Consider the following 14,947-nt stretch of genomic DNA (forward strand, 5'->3'; position numbering starts at 1 on the left):
AAATCAAAGTGTTTGGAAGTGGTAAACATTTTATTGGATTGTCTTATAGTATAAGAACAGCAAATGGGGCTTCCCTGGTGGCGCAGTGGTTGAGAATCTGCCTGCCAATGCAGGGGACATGGGTTCGAGCCCTGGTCTGGGAGGATCCCACATGCCGCGGAGCAACTAGGCCCGTGAGCCACAATTACTGAGCCTGCGCACCTGGAGCCTGTGCTCCGCAACAAGAGAGGCTGCGATAGTGAGAGGCCCGCGCACCGCGATGAAGAGTGGCCCCCGCTTGCCGCAACTAGAGAAAGCCCTCGCACAGAAACGAACACACAACACAGCCATAAATAAATAAATAAAATTTAAAAAAAAAAAGAAAAGAACAGCAAATGAATTTCCTTTAAAAATTTAGTAATTTTGCAAGAATAAAAAGGTTTCCAAGTTTTGACTAAGAATTTCCCTTTTTTATTGGAATATAATGAATCCCTCTTGCAATAGATCTTCTAATAAAATATATATCAATCCATGTTTCCTAGGAGTTAATGCTAAGGTAAGTCATTGTATACCATCTTTTAATTTTCAATATTTTCTTTGGAAGAGTCAAATCAATAATTTTTGAAATATAAATAATGAACCTTGACAGTATTTCTCAAAAGTAGGAAATTTTAATGGTAAGTTTCTCTGTAGCTTCTGCACCAAATGCTGCTACCTTAATGCATAGCAAATCTGAGCTAACTTTCCTTTTCTGTACTACCAGCTTTTATAGAGGAGCAAACCAAACTACTCCACTTTTTGGTTGAAGTGGGACTTGCTTGGTAGGACAAGAGCAGAGCTGATTCTAATCTTTGGAGCGTTGTCTTTATGTCTTTAGAGCATTAGAGAAATAAAGAAAAGAGAAATTCCCTCCTCTTTGCCCTCCTCCTCTTCCTTTTTTTTCCCCCACGCCAGTGGCTGATAGAAAAAACAAATATCGACTATGTTGGCTTACAGTCTATTTGCTATTAATTAGTATCTATAATAGAAAAACATTATATTGGCACAAAAAATTCATTTAGGTACTATATTATGTTTAAAAATGTTTTTATCGTCTTTGTTGTTTTGCTTTTATTATTTGTATTAAAATAACTTTATCTTAATCGTATTTCTTAAAACTCCAGCATATGCTGTATATGGTACAGATTAATAAAGAAGATGCTATGTGATATTATCATTTTTGCTGATCCTCTTTTTAAAAAGTTTAGATTAGAAGGCCCCTCTTTGCCTCAATGTAATGGTTAATTTCATTTCTGCATATTATTCTGGAACTTCAGTTAAAACAAAATGTTACTTTCTCTTGGCTTTTGCTGCAAAAGTATCCAACCTGTGCAAATCTAGGGTACTGTAGTTACTCAAAAGAAGCTCTTTACTATGCAGCTATTCTGTCAATTTACATATCTTGCCAGTGGTTGGACAAAAAAAAGATCAATTAAATTCCCATTTGTATCAAAGTTGTATTGTGAGGTAATCATAATGTCCTATGGTGAAACAGTACGTAGTTTAGTTTTATATAGGGGACAAGATATTTTATTCCACAATTAGATCCAAGCCCCCAAATTCAGATGTTTTGGGGGAGAGCAGCAGTTTAATTTTCCTTTCAAATAATATGGGGATGATACACTGGGGATGACATACTTAGAAAACTTAGGGAAGTTACAAAACTTAATGGTTTCCTTAGCAAGTAGTTGTCCCTAGTTTGGTATTCCAACTTGATATTACCCTAGGTGCAATTGGGTGCTAATGGTCAAATCAAGATAAGGTAAGTCACTTGGTGTCTCAGATGGCAATTCTTAGTTTTTTCAAGCTAGAGGAGACTGGTCTCTTAAGTCTCCATTCTAACTACCTATTTAAACACTGTCTCCTGTTCTGGGAATATTTCCAAACTCAAATTTGTTCTTGATTTGTTGTATCCTATATTATAATATTTTTTATTTTTAAAATGAGTTTTCCTCCTTTACTAAAGGTAGTGACAACTTACACTGATTTTGTGCTTACTATAAGCTAGGTAGTAAGTAGCATGCTGAAAGCAGATTCTGAAAGAATATGGATATAAGTGATCATCACTATACTACTGGTATTGGGGCTGGTCTTATGGAGATAAAGAAGGAGGAAGGATGCAACAAAAATAGTTGCCACCTACCTGAGACTGTCCATTCACGAATAGTAGTACAAGTCTATTTCCAATCTGTGTCATTGGATATCTCTATATAATAAAGAAGTGTTTTCTAGATATAGAGAACAAAGTAGTGGTTACCAGTGGGAACAAGTAAGTGGGGAGCAATATAGGGGTAGGGGAAAAAAGGGTTATTATGGGATTATATGAAATGTGTGAAACTTAAAAATTGTGAAGCACTATGGAGTTTAATGAATTTTTCATTCAATAGAGAAAGAAATTTTTTCCATTTTCACAGACATTGTCTTTAACCCCATCCAACCATCTCGTGAAGGCACGAAGTTGTCAAAAGGGAAATCAGCCCAAACCATCTCCACTAATGAAAATATTTCCAAGTATATATATAATTGGTCATAACATCAACTCTATACAAAAGGGAGCACTTTAAAAAAACCTTAAAATATAGTGTAGATCATTACTGTTATCTTAAAGTCTGATTATGTATCCTCAGCTGATAATTTGTCCCAAATAGAGCTCCATTTTGTAACCTAATATTATGGAGCAATAGGTGAAATCCCTTTGTAAAAATTCTCCACTACTATCTCCATAATCTCTACTTCACTGAGTATCATCCAAGTGCAAAAATGAAAAATTATAACCTGCCAAGCATCAGTGGCAGAGTGAAATGAAAAAATTGTGAGCTAATAACAGTGATGCCTCAAAAAAATTTCCTGGCCAATTTAACATTGCTTCATCCAAGGTCATTTCCCAGAGCTGATTATTATTAGTAATTTGCAGATGAGACTATGCTACCTCGGTCATGGTTAGTGAAGATCAAGAAAATGCCAGGGAAGGTTTAAGACTCAAGGTTATCTATCTTTCTCAAATAAGATGCCAATAATAATTCCACTTTATTTTCTTAATACCTGGCAGAAAATAATTTTCAAAGAAAGGAAAATGAAAGCCTGTCTTATCTTCTACTAGACATGTAATGTTGCAACATAAAACACCAGAAGTAAGGATAACAGAGGGACAATGTTTACTAGGTCCTTCAGTAGCATTCATTTGGGAAAGAAATCCTTAGGATATTTTCCTAGAATTTTAGTCTGATGCTTAAAAAAAAATTGTTGATTGAATTTTATATAGACATTGATTCTTATGACCACCTATAGTTCATTTTTAAACTTCTAGAAAACTTCCAAATTTACTTTCTCTTGCCCAGTTTGAAATTTGAAATTATATTATAAATAGTTCTTTAAAATAATTTTATTTTTATACATAAATAATTCAAATATAGACAAATATAAAAAAGAAAATGAAGCTTTTCGATAATTTTACCAATCAAAGGTAACCTTTCTTGATCTTTTAGTGTATACTTTTCGGATCCGTGTGTGCATCAGTGTGTGTGCATCTGAGTATATGTGGGTAGAGAAGAGAGATAGATGAGCAGAGGACAGATTTTTAAAAATGAGCTCACAGAAGATATACTCACATTTTATCTAGCAACTTGCCATGGACATCTTTCTTTTTTATTTTTTTTTTACTAGTTCTTAATTTTGAAATTAGAAATATCAGTGCATTATTTTTATTTTTTAATTGGAGTATAGTTGTTTTACAATGTTGCATTAGTTTCTACTGTACAGCGAAATGGACTTCCATGTGCTATACAGCAGGTTCTTATTAGTTATCTATTTTATACATATTAGTATATATATGTCAATCCCAATCTCCCAATTCATCCCACCCCCCACCCCCGCTTTCCCCTCTTGGTGTCCATACGTTTGTTCTCTACATCTGTGTCTCTATTTCTGCCTTGCAGACTGGTTCATCTGTGCCATTTTTCTACATTCCACATATATGCACTAATATATGATATTTGTTTTTCTCTTTCTGACATACTTTACTCTGTATGACAGTCTCTGGGTCCATCCACATCTCTACGAATGACCCAATTTCATTCCTTTTTATGGCTGAGTGTATTCCATTGTATATATGTACCACATCTTCTTTATCCATTTGTCTGTTGATGGACATTTAGGTTGCTTCCATGACCTAGCTATTGTACATAGTGCTGCAATGAATATTGGGGTGCATGTATCTTTTTGAATTATGGTTTTCTCTGGGTATATGCCCAGTAGTGGGATTGCTGGGTCATATGGTAGTTCTATTTTCAGTTTTTTAAGGAACCTCCATACTGTTCTCCACAGTGGCTGTATCAATTTATATTCCCACCAACAGTGCAAAGAGGGTTCCCTTTTCTCCACACCCTCTTCAGCATTTGTTGTTTATAGATTTTCTGATGATGTCCATTCTAACTGGTGGGAGGTGATACCTCATTGTAGATTTGATTTGCATTTCTCTAATAATTAGTGATGTTGAGCAGCTTTTCATGTGCCTCTTGGCCATCTGTATGTCTTCTTTGGAGAAATGTCTATTTACGTCTTCTGCCCATTTTTGGATTCGGTTGTTTGTTTTTTTGATATTGAGCTGCATGAGCTGTTTATATATTTCGGAGATTAATTCTTTGTCCATTGATTCGTTTGCAAATATTTTCTCCCATTCTGAGGTTGGTCTTTTCATCTTATTTATAGTTTCTTTTGCTGTGCAAAAGCTTTGAAGTTTCATTAGGTCCCATTTGTTTAGTTTTGTTTTTATTTCCATTACTCTAGGAGGTGGGTCCAAAAAGATCTTGCTGTGATTTATGTCAAAGAGTGTTCTTCCTATGTTTATGTTTACCTCTAAGAGTTTTATAGTGTCTGGTCTTACATTTAGGTCTTTAATCCATGTTGAGTTTATTTTTGTGTATGGTGTTAAGGAGTGTTCTAATTTCTTTTACATGTGGCTGTCCAGTTTTCCCAGCACCGCTTATTGAAGAGACTGTCTTTCTCTTGTATATCCTTGCCTCCTTTGTCATAAATTAGTTGACCATAGGTGCGTGGGTTTATCTCTGGGCTTTCTATCCTGTTCCATTGATCTATATTGCTGTTTTTGTGCCAGTACCATATTGTCTTGATTACTGTAGCTTTGTAGTATAGTCTGAAGTCAGGGAGTCTGATTCCTCCAGCTCCGTTTCTTTTTCTCAAGATTGCTTTGGCCATTCGGAGTCTTTTGTGTCTCCCCACAAATTCTAAGATTTTTTGTTCTGGTTTTGTAAAAAATGCCATTGGTAATCTGATAGGGATTGCAATGAATCTGTAGATTGCTTTGGGTAGTATAGTCAATTTCACAATACTGATTCTTCTAATCCAAGAACATGGTATATCTCTCCATCTGTTTGTGTCATCTTTGATTGCTTTCATCAGTGTCTTATAGTTTTCGGAGTACAGGTCTTTTACCTCCTTAGGTAGGTTTATTCCTAGGTATTCTATTCTTTTTGTTGCTTTGGTGAATGGGACTGTCTCCTTAATTTCTCTTTCTGATCTTAAGTTGTTAGTGTATAGGAATGCAAGAGATTTCTGTGCATTCATTTCATATCCTGCAACTTTACCAAATTCATTGATTAGCTCTAGTAGTTTTCTGGTGACATCTTTAGGATTCTCTATGTATAGTATCATGTCAGCTGCAAACAGTGACAGTTTTACTTCTTCTTTTCCAATTTGTATTCCTTTTATTTCTTTTTCTTCTCTGATTGCCGTGGCTAGGACTCCCAAAGCTATGTTGAATAATAGTGGCGAGAGTGGACATCCTTGTCTTGTTCCTGATCTTAGAGGAAATGCTTTCAGTTTTTCACCATTGAGAATGATGTTTATTTTGGGTTTGTCATATATGCCCTTTATTATGTTGAGGTAGGTTCCCCCAATGCCCATTTTCTGGAGAGTTTTTTTTTTTTATCATAAATGGGTGTTGAATTTTGTCAAAGCCTTTTCTGCATCTATTGAGATGATCATATGGTTTTTATTCTTCAATTTGTTAGTATGGTTTATCACATGATTGATTTGTGTATATTGAAGAATCCTTCCCTCCCTGGGATAAATCCCACTTGATCGTGGTGTATGATCCTTTTAATGTGTTGTTCGATTCTGTTTGCTAGCATTGAGGATTTTGCATCTATATTCATCAGTGATATTGGTCTGTAATTTTCTTTTTTGCAGTATCTTTGTCTGGTTTTGGTATCAGGGTGATGGTGGCCTTGTAGAATGAGTTTAGGAGTGTTCCCTCCTCTGCAATTTTTTGGAAGAGCTTGAGAAGGATGGGTGTTAGCTCCTCTCTAAATGTTTAATAGAATTCACCTGTGCAGCCATTTGGTCCTGGACTTTTGTTTGCTGGAAGATTTTTAATCACAGTTTCAATTTCATTACTTGTGATTGGTCTGTTCATATTTTCTATTTCTTCCTGGTTAAATCTTGGAAGGTATACCTTTCTAGAATTTGTCCCTTTCTTCCAGGTTGTCCATTTTATTGGCATAGAGTTGCTTGTAGTAATCTCTTATGGTGCTTTGAATTTCTGTGGTGTCCATTGTAACTTCTCCTTTTTCATTTCTAATTTTATTGGTTTGAGTCCTATCCCTCTTTTTCTTCATGAGTCTGGCTAAAGGTTAATCAATTTTGTTTATCTTCTCAAAGAACCAACTTTTAGTTTGTTTGTTCTTTAATTCTTGTAGGTCTTTGTTAAACATTTCTTGCATCTTCTAGATCCTTGCCTCCATTCTTTTTCCGAGTTGCTGAATCATCTTAACTATCATTATTCTGAATTCTTTTTCTGGAACGTTGCCTATCTCCACCTCATTTAGTTGTTTTTCTGGTGTTTTATCTTGTTCCTTCATCTGGGATATAGTCTTCTGCCTTTTCGTATTGTCTGTCTTTCTGTGATTGTGGTTTTCCTTCTGCAGGCTGCAGGATTGTAGTTCTTTTTGCTTCTGCTGTCTGCCCTCTGGTGGATTAGTGAACATCTTTCTATGTCAATAATTATTGGTTTACCTTTTCACTTTTAATGGCTACATATTGTTGTTGGTAACATCTGGTGTTTCTGAACATTGATAATTACAGTTTTTCACCATTTAAATAATTCTGAAATAAAGACAACTTTCTACATTCATCAGATTATATTATAAAATAAATTTTAAAACTAAAAATGATGGAAATTTAAACATTTGATACTTACTACAGAATGCTCTCTAGAAAGGTGTAAGTTTATACTTCTCCTAGCACCACATTCTTACAAGGGTCTTCTTTAATTAGATGGGTGAACTTTGATATCTCAGCATTGTTTTTTGTGTGTGTGTTTTTTTTTATTAGTGATTTAGAATATACAGTTGACCCTTGAACAACATGGGTTTGAACTGTCCAGGTCCACTTATACATGGATTTTTTTCAGTAAATGTGTGCTGTAGTACTTCACCATCTATGGTTGGTTGAACCGCAGATGTGGAACTGTAGCTATGGAAGACTGTAAAGTTATACATGAATTTTCCACTGCAGGTAGGGTTGGCACCCCTAACACCTGTGTCTTACAATGGTCAACTGTCTTTTCAAATCCTTAGTAGCTATTGCACTCTTTTCTGAATTTCTTGTTTATGTCATGCCCATTTTTTTCTATTTTGTATAGTCCTCTTATTGTTATTTAATAATAATTCTTTATATTTTTTGTCTTCACCTATGTTTTATTCTTTTCCATTTTGTGAATTTTAATTTATTTATATTTTCCCCAATATTTGTTAATCTTTTTTTTTTTTATGGTTTTGGCTGTGAAGCCATGCTTACAAAAGCTTACCCTACACAAAGTTGTATGATTAATTATTTAAATTTTTCTTCTGTGACCTTTTTATGTTTAATGCTTAATCCATAAGCAGTTTATTCTCAGGTATGATTTGAGAAGAGTCTAACTTATTTTATTTCCAAATGGCTTGGCTGTTAACAAAGTATCACTTAATGAGTAGCCCAGCCTTCCTCACTAATTTGACATGCCTCAGTTATCATAATAGATGTTTTCAAACTATGTCCTGAGGTATTTTAGGCATTCTGTGGTGTGCTCTTGGGATATTCTTGAAGGGCTGGAAACTTCGTAACTGGGATATTCTTCTTACCATCCTTATATCTCCATTGAAATATCTGTGATTTTTTTCTAATTCATTTTTTACATGTTTTAAAATAGTTTCTTCTTTTTTTAGAGGCATAATTGACATATTAGTTTCAGATGGACAATATAACAATTCGATATTTGTATATATTACAAAATGATCACCACAATAAGTCTAGTTAGCATCCATCAGCATACATAGTTACAAATGTGCAGTTTCTTCTTAATTTCTAAAAATCAGTTTTACTGAAGTACACTAAATACAGATATTGTATAACATACACATCAATAAAGTTGTATAACCAGTACTACATTCAAGTTAGAGAACATTTTCATTACTACAACAAACCTCCATTGTGCCTTTGTAGTTTATCTTCTTACTGTACTGTTGGCCTCTGGCAACTGTGGATCTGCTTTATACATTATAGTTTAGATTTTTCTAGAAGTTCATATAAATGAAATAATACCAGCAGGTAGTCTTTTATGTCTGGCTTTTTTTTTCACTTAGCATAATGCTTGTGAGATTATCCATGTTGTTCATGTTCAAATAGTTTGTTCCTTTATACAGCAGAGTAGTATTCAGTTATCTGGATATAACACAATTTGTTTATCCATTCACATGTGGATATCTAGGCATCATGAATATGGCTGAGGTTTTGCCTATCATGAATATAGTTATTGTGAACATTCTTATATGGGTCCATATGTGGATATATGTTTTTATTTCTTTAGGGTAAATACCTAAGAGTGGGATTACTGGGTTGAATGGTAAGTGCACATATAATTTTATAAGAAACTTCATAAGAAATTGCCAAGTGGTTTTCTTAAATATCTGTATTATTTTGCATTCCCACCAACAATGTATGAGAATTCGAGTTGTTTTACATGTTTACCAACACTTAGTATGGACAGTCTCTTTAATTTTAGCCATTCTAGTGTGTAAGTAGTGGTATCTTATTGTGGTTTTAACTGCATTTTCTTAATGGCTAATGTCCTTTGCATTTCAATATAAATTATAGAAGCAGTTTCCCAACTTCTACAAAAAAACCTGCTGATATTTTAATATTGATTTTTTTGAATAAATTTGGAGGCAACAATTTGGGGACAATGACATTGTAACAGTATTGATGAACATGGTATGTATTTTTATTTATTTAAATATTCTTTAACTTGTTTCAGCAAAGTTTGATAATTGACAGGGTACATGTTTTACAAAATTAAAAAAATTATCCCTAAGTATTTCATATTTTGATGATATGAAGTGGCAGTCTTAGAATTTTTAATTTCTAATTTTTGTTGCTAGTATATAAAATACAATTGATTTATATATATTGATTTTATCCTGTGTACTTGGTAAACTCATTTATTAGTTCTCATGGCTTTATGTGGTGTCCTCAGGATTTTCTGTATGAACATTTTTTCTGAAAAAAAGTTTTCCTTTCTTTCCAAACTGTATATCATTTATTGCTTGTTTTTGCCTTATTTTATTAGTGTAGATGTCCAGTACAGTATTGAATATATATGTGATAAAAGCAGATATCCTTTTTTGTTCCTGATATTAGAGGGAAAGTATTCAGTGTTTTCAGTATTTCACCATATAAGAAAGATGTTAGCTGTAGGTTTTTCAGAGATGCTGTGTTAGTCTGCTTGGGCTGCAATAACAGAATACCACAGACTGGGTGGCTTAAACAACAGAAATGTATTTTCTCATAGTTCCTTAGGCTAGGAGTCCAAAATTAGGGTACTGTCAGGGTTGGTGTCTGGTGAGGGTTCTCTTCCTGACTTACAGATGGCTGCCTTCTTATTGTGTCCTCAGATGGCTTCTTCTCTGTGAGAGGGGAGAGAGAGAGACAGAGACAGAGACAGAGACAGAGGGAGGGAGGGAGGGAGGGAGAGAGACAGAGAGAGGGAGGGAGGGAGGGAGAACTTTCTGGTATCTCTTCCTTTTTTATAAAGAAACTAGTCCTGTTGGGTTAGAGCTTCACTCCTATGACTTAATTTAATCTGAATCATCTCCTTAAAGGCTCTATCTCCAATATAGTCATATGAGGAGTTAGGGCTTCAATTCCAAATGAATCTTGGGGGGACAAAATTCAGACCATAACAGATGTTCTATATCAGATTGAGAAGTTTCTTTATATTTCCAGGTAGCTTAAATATTTATTTTAAATAGCTATTAAATTTTGTGAAATGTTTTTTGCCATCTGTTGAGATGATCATATGTTTTTTTCTTTTCTTTTTTTAGTATATTAATATGGGGAAACATATAATTCATTTTTGGCATGTTAAACCCATCTTTCATTTACTTGCATGTTTTATATGCCTTTCACGTATAGCACTTTAAGTATTTGTTTATTATATGCATATAAGTATAATTGATATATTTTATATATTGGGGAATACAATTTGTTAAAAGTTTGTTAGGGATTTATTTTCATGTCTAAGAAGTTATAAGAGATATTGATCTGTAATTTTCCTCTCTTGCAATGTCTTTGCTTGGTTTTGGATCAAGATGATGTTTACCTTATGCGAGTTGGGAAATTTTCCCTCATCTTCTATTTTATGAAAGAATTTATATAGAATCAATATTATTTTTTACTTAAATGTTTGATAGAATTCCCAGAGATGCTGTCTTGGCTTGAAAATTTCTTTTGGAAAGGTTTTAAACTTGAGTTTAATTTCTATCTTTGTTAAGGGCTGTTTGGGCTATTTATTCCATGTTGAGTCACATCTTTCAAGGAATTTTTTGTTTCATCTAAGTTACTGAATTTATTGGCATAAGTTATTCCTCATATTCCTTCCTTATGCTTTTACTTTGTATAAAGTCTGAGCGATGTCCTTTCTGTCATTCCTGATATTGGTAATTTGTGTCATTTCCCATTTTCCTTGATCAATCTGTCTGGAGGTTTATCAGTTTTTTTTCTTTTAAAAAACCAGGTTTTGGTTTCATTGATTTTTCTCTGTTGTTTGTACATCTTCTGTTTTATAGGTGTGTACTTTTACCTTTATTTTTTTTTAAATCAAGGGACAGAATTCTTTATTTTATGTATTTATTTATTTATTTATTTTTGGCTGAGTTGGGTCTTAGTTGCAGCACATGGGATCTTCACTGTGGCACCTGGGATCTTTTGTTGCAGCGCACAGGCTCTTTGTTGCGGCACAAGTGTTTCTCTTTAGTTCTGGCATGCGGGCTTTCTCTCTCTAGTTGTGGTGCACAGGCTCCAGAGGGCATGGGATCTGTAGTTTGTGGTGCGTGGGCTCTCTAGTTGAGGCACGCAGGCTCAGTAGTTTTAGTGCACAGGCTTAGTTGCCCCACAGCATGTGGGATCTTAGTTTCTTGACCAGGGATTGAACCTGTGTCCCCGGCATTGGAAGGTGGATTCTTTACTACTGGACCACCAGGGAAGTCCCCTTTTATCTTTATTACTCCTTTCCGTTTATTTTGGTTTACATTCCTCTTTTTTAAAATCTTTTTAGTTCTTTAAGGTGGAAGCTTAAGGAGGATGATGTAAGAGTTTCCTTCTTTTCTAATACAAGCATTTAATGCTATAATTTTCTTTTTAAGCACTGTTTTAGTTGCATTCACATATTGTGATATAGGGTGTTTTCATTTCTTTCAATTACAATATTGGGTTGGCCAACAAGTTCATTTGTTTTTTTCCATAAGATGGCTCTAGTAGCAGTGCTTAGTTGTCTTTAACTTCATTGGAACAATTATGTTAGATTGTTTTGTGACAGCTGTCATATCAGCATGCATTTAAAAAAAATCGAAATTGGTGTAGCCATTTTAATATTGAAGGTGGACGGAAAAAAGCAACATTTTCAGTATATTATTATTTCAAGAAAGGTAAAAATGCAACTGAAACGCAAAAAAAGATTTGTGCAGTGTATGGAGAAGGTGCTGTGACTGATCGAACGTGTCAAAAGTGGTTTGCGAAGTTTCGTGCTGGAGATTTCTTACTGGATAATGTTCCACAGTCGGGTAGACCAGTTGCAGTTGATAGCAATCAAAGTGAGACATTAATTGAGAACAATCAACGTTATACCATGCGGGAGATAGCCGACATACTCAAAATATCCGTATCAAGTGTTAAAAATCATCTGCACCAACTCGGTTGTTTCTTGCTTTGATATTTGGGTTCCACATAAGTTAAGTGAAAAAAACCTTCTTGACCATATTTCTGCATGTGATTCTCTACTTAAATGTAATAAAAAAAAATTCCGTTTTTAAAACAAATTGTGACAGGTGATGAAAAATGGATACTGTACAATATGTGGAATGGAAGAGATTGTGGGATAAGGGAAATGAACCACCACCAACCACACCAAAGGCTGGTCTTCCTCCAAAGAAGGTAATGTTGTGTATATGGTGGGATTGGAAGGGAGTCCTCTACTATGAGCTCCTTCCAGAAAACCAAACGATTAATTCCAACAAGTACTGCTCCCAATTAGATCAACTGAAAGTAGCACTCAACAAAAAGGCGTCTGAAATTAGTCAACCGAAAATGTACAATCTTCCATCAGGATTATGTAAGACTGCATGTTTCTTTGATGACCAGACAAAAACTATTACAGCTTGGCTGGGAAGTTCTGATTCATCCACCATATTCACCAGATGTTGCACCTTCAGATTCCATTTATTTTGATCTTTACAAAATTCTCTTAATGGAAAAAATTTCAATTCCCTGAGAGACTGTAAAAGGTGCCTGGAACAGTTCTTTGCTCAAAAAGATAAAAAGTTTTGGGAGGATGGACTTATGAAGTTGCCTGAAAAATGGCAGAAGGTAGTGGAACAAAATGGTGAATGCGTTGTTCAATAAAGTTCTTGGTGAAAATGAAAAATGTGTCTTTTATTTTTACTTAAAAACCAAAGGAACTTTTTGGCCAACCCAATATTTCTTAATCCATCATGATTTTTTTTCCTTTGACCCATGTGTTATTTAGAAAAATGTTGGTTTCTAATATTTGGGATTTTCCATATATATATATGTGTTACTGATTTCTTGTTTAATTCCATTGTGTTGAGAAAACATACTATGTATGATTCAGTCTTTTAAATTTGTTGAGATTTGTTTTATGACCCAGAATATTGTCCATCTTGGCGATTGTTCCACATGAACTTGAAAATAATGTGAAATGTTCTCCAAATGTTAATTGGGTTAAGTCAATTGTATCATTCAAGTCTTCTACATACTTATTGACATTTTTCTGTACTTGTTCTATGAATTACTGAGAAAGGTATTTTGAAATCTCTCACTGTGAATATGTATTTTTCTAGTTCTTTTTAAATTCTATCAGTTTTTATTTCATGTTTTTAAATGCATAAACCTTTAGGAGTGTTATGTTGATGAACTGACCCCTTTATCACTATGTAAATACCCTTTTTATCCTGATATTATACATTGCTCTCAGATCCGCTTTTCTGTTGTTAATGCAGCCATTTCAGCTTTCTTTTTTATTAGTGTTTTCATGTCATTTCTTTTCCTATCTTTTTACTTTTAACCTATATGCCTTCATATTTAAAGTAATTTTGTTAGATAGTATATAGTGTTTTATTTAGTCTCTACCTTTTCATTAGATTGTTCAGGCCATTTATATTCTATGTTCTTATCCTGTGTTTGGGTTTAAGTCAACTGTCTTGATATTTGTTTTCTTTTCCCTGTATTTGTTTTTTGTTACTTTCCCCCTCTTTTCTCTGTTCTTTTAGATAAAGTGAATATATTTTATGATTCCATTTTATCTTCACTATTTTTCCCATCTGTGCCTTTTTGTTTTATTTGCTTAGTGGTTACTCCAAAGTCTACAACATGATTTTAACTTATCAGTTCACCATCAAATAATATTATGCCACTTCATGTAAACATGTAAGAACCTTTTAACAACATACCTCCATTTTCCCCTCCCTTCCTTGTTTTCTTGCTTTTATTAATTTACCTCTCTGTATGTTATAAACTTTACAATAATGCACTATTATTTTTGCCTTAAACAGTTATCTTTTAAAATGATTAAAATGAGAAACACTTTGTACCCTATAGTTACCATGTATTTACCATTTTCATAACTCTTCATCTTTTGTGCAAATTCCCATTTATATCACTTTATCTCTACCTCAAAAATGTCCTTTCATGTTTCTTATGTGCTGGCAAAGAATCCTTTTTTCTTGTTGTTTTATTTCAGTGCTTTAAAGTGTCTACAGTTGTCTTCTGTCTTTCAGTTTCTGATGATAAGTTGGCTCTAAGTCTCATCTTTGTTCTTTTGTAGAGAATAAGCCCTTCTTTCCTCTGGCTGCTTTCACTAAGGCATGACCCACTGGAGTCTCCTCTGAATGTCCAGGTATTCTTTGATTTTCTTTCCATTCAATGTGGTAGAAATCTTTCTCTCAAACACTGTGAGCTCTGAGAAATGTTTATTCTACTGTTTTCCAGTGCATCTTTCTCTGGCCTCAAGTGATTTCTACTCACATAGGGCAGATCAGTAGCCACCTAACTCCTGGAATTGACCTCATGCAGATATTTAGAGCTTTCTCTATCTGTGCAGTAGTGGTATCCTTGGTATTCTCTCCCATTGATTCAAGCTGCCTTGGTCTTTCCAAACTCCAATCTCTATCTCCCCAACTCAGTGAGACAGCCATGGTCTCTCTGGCTACTTTCTTCCAGGCTATCTCTTGGAAACTGCCTCCAAGCACAAACTGGGACAATCATAAGGCTCATCTTTATTGTTGCCTTTCTCTCAGAAGTCACAGTGTTACTTGTTTTTCAATGTCTGAAAACAGTGTTTTCATATATTTATTCTGGTTTT

The 14,947-nt window shown here is 34.2% G+C and overlaps 1 protein-coding gene across 13 annotated transcripts in view; it reads left to right on the plus strand.

Annotated features, from left to right (window-relative positions):
• NAALADL2 (N-acetylated alpha-linked acidic dipeptidase like 2) overlaps positions 1-14,947 on the plus strand; it is a 1,511,782-nt gene that overhangs the window by 72,335 nt on the left and 1,424,500 nt on the right. For 2 of the 13 annotated variants that reach the window (XM_068547430.1, XM_068547431.1), the window contains one exon: positions 14,411-14,482. The exons of the other annotated variants lie outside the window; for them this stretch is intronic. The gene's annotated coding sequence lies outside the window, so the exon portion shown is untranslated. The remainder of the gene's footprint in view (positions 1-14,410; positions 14,483-14,947) is intronic. 13 annotated transcript variants of the gene reach the window in all.

This window comes from Eschrichtius robustus, chromosome 6, assembly GCF_028021215.1.
Source record: "Eschrichtius robustus isolate mEscRob2 chromosome 6, mEscRob2.pri, whole genome shotgun sequence".
NCBI classification, from domain to species: Eukaryota; Metazoa; Chordata; class Mammalia; order Artiodactyla; family Eschrichtiidae; genus Eschrichtius; species Eschrichtius robustus.